Consider the following 1,942-nt stretch of genomic DNA (forward strand, 5'->3'; position numbering starts at 1 on the left):
TATTAATAAAAGGATACAATATATTTGCTTATGTAAGACAGATAACATTTTGATATTTACGAAAATAATGTATGTGATGTATTTATCAAGCTTGCTGAAATAGCGTAATGCTTATAGGATGTGGTCTTAAATAATAGTTTGGTTAGAGGTCTAAATTTTGTCAATTTACATTTCACTATACATGACAATACGCTCTGCCTGTCCGGAAGGTAAATCTAATGTTTAGATTAAAAACATCTGAGTAAAACAACCAATAGTATAATTTAAGTGTTTGTCTCTAGATACATTAAAAACATCTGAGTAAAACAACCAATATTATAATTTAAGTGTTTGTCTCTAGATACATTAAGAACATCTGAGTAAAACAACCAATATTATAATTTAAGTGTTTGTCTCTAGATACATTAAAAACCCACTTGAACAAGCTAACGATTGTCATTTCCCGTTCAAGTGCAAGTAAAAATATCTTGGGTGTGTCTTGTTTTGTTGTATTGTAAACTAGTTTTGTTGTATTTCACGAGTTTGTCTGAGTGTTCTGGTAAACAAATATTTCGGTAAGTTTTTACAATGTATAACCTATCATAGTAGAACGACAGTATCTTTAAGTACTTAAATATGAAAAAGAGAATAAGCAAATGCCATGTTCTGACATTAGCGCACACCAAATATTTGCAACCTATGACATTACATTGTAAGTAAAAATACTAGCACTAGCCATTGCTATAGTCGTTGTTTATGAAGTTACTCGTTTCACTGTTGCTAGTAGTCCTTACACATGTCTTTAGCTCAATATGAGAACTTTAAAGTCCGATATAAATTATAATGTACCCGTTCAATTTATAGCCTGCTATAAATTCTGATGTACCTTTTCAAACATGTAATAAACTCTAACAAAAGTACAAACTTACCTTTGTTTGACAATCGAAAAAGAGTAAATGTGTTTATATGTAGGAGTGGGAAGGGAGGGGGTGAGGGGGGGGGAGAAATAGGATGTGGGGGTTTCATCATTTTTTTTTCAAATAGAAGTATTCATTATATTCATTACGAATATTAAAGCTTAGTTTAAAAGGGACTTAACCAGTATTTATTCGTATTTTTGTGTCGATCAACCCAAAACAAATAATTGAAAATTTAAACATAGAAACATTGTTGTATGATATTTAAACCACAAATAAAAGCAAATATTGCAATTAAAACAAACAAAGGCATGCTATCCTGAAGCTTTTAGGGTAACAATATGTCTCCAATACAAACGATGTTAGTCAATAACCTATCGTGAATTGTTTTGGTTTATTTTACCTAATATTATTGGTCTATCGTATCAATCAATATCTTTTGATTTATAATTTTATGTTTATCACATAGAAAGAGATTGACTTATTTTCTACAACACAAAAAATATATGATTTTACAATTCAAGTACGTGTTAAGTCACTTTAAGTAGGAAGTTTATATATCTTCCTATCAGCGGTGTTTGATAATGAACTTCTTAAGGATGTTACTATACAATTTAGTTGATAGCGTACGCTGAGCAACCCCTTCCGCCACACATGGTAACAATAAATCCCTTCCCCATTTATAAAGATACTTTTTGCTTTAGTTAAAAACGCCGTACCATAAAATGCTTATTTTTTTACATGTAATACAATATTTCGTTCAATAAATGAAGTTTAATTTGTGATAATATAACTAAAATTATAACACTGGTAGCAGATAACAAACTATAGTTTGGCCTTACTTTAGATTTATTGCTTTTCATGTTTTAGTATCCCCCGCCTCTAAACTTAAAACCTTGAATAAGCAAGTATCTTTTCTCCCTAATAATTACGTTCAAGTAAATTTTGTCCATGTTCAACTGGCTCTGGTTTTAACCCTGGCTTTGGCTACGTTTTTAATGCAAATATATTTATGATGATTTACACAGTTGATCAACAATAATATT

This window comes from Physella acuta, unplaced genomic scaffold (assembly GCF_028476545.2).
Source record: "Physella acuta isolate Inbredline_101_S28 unplaced genomic scaffold, ASM2847654v3 ptg000481l, whole genome shotgun sequence".
Lineage (NCBI taxonomy): Eukaryota > Metazoa > Mollusca > Gastropoda > Physidae > Physella > Physella acuta.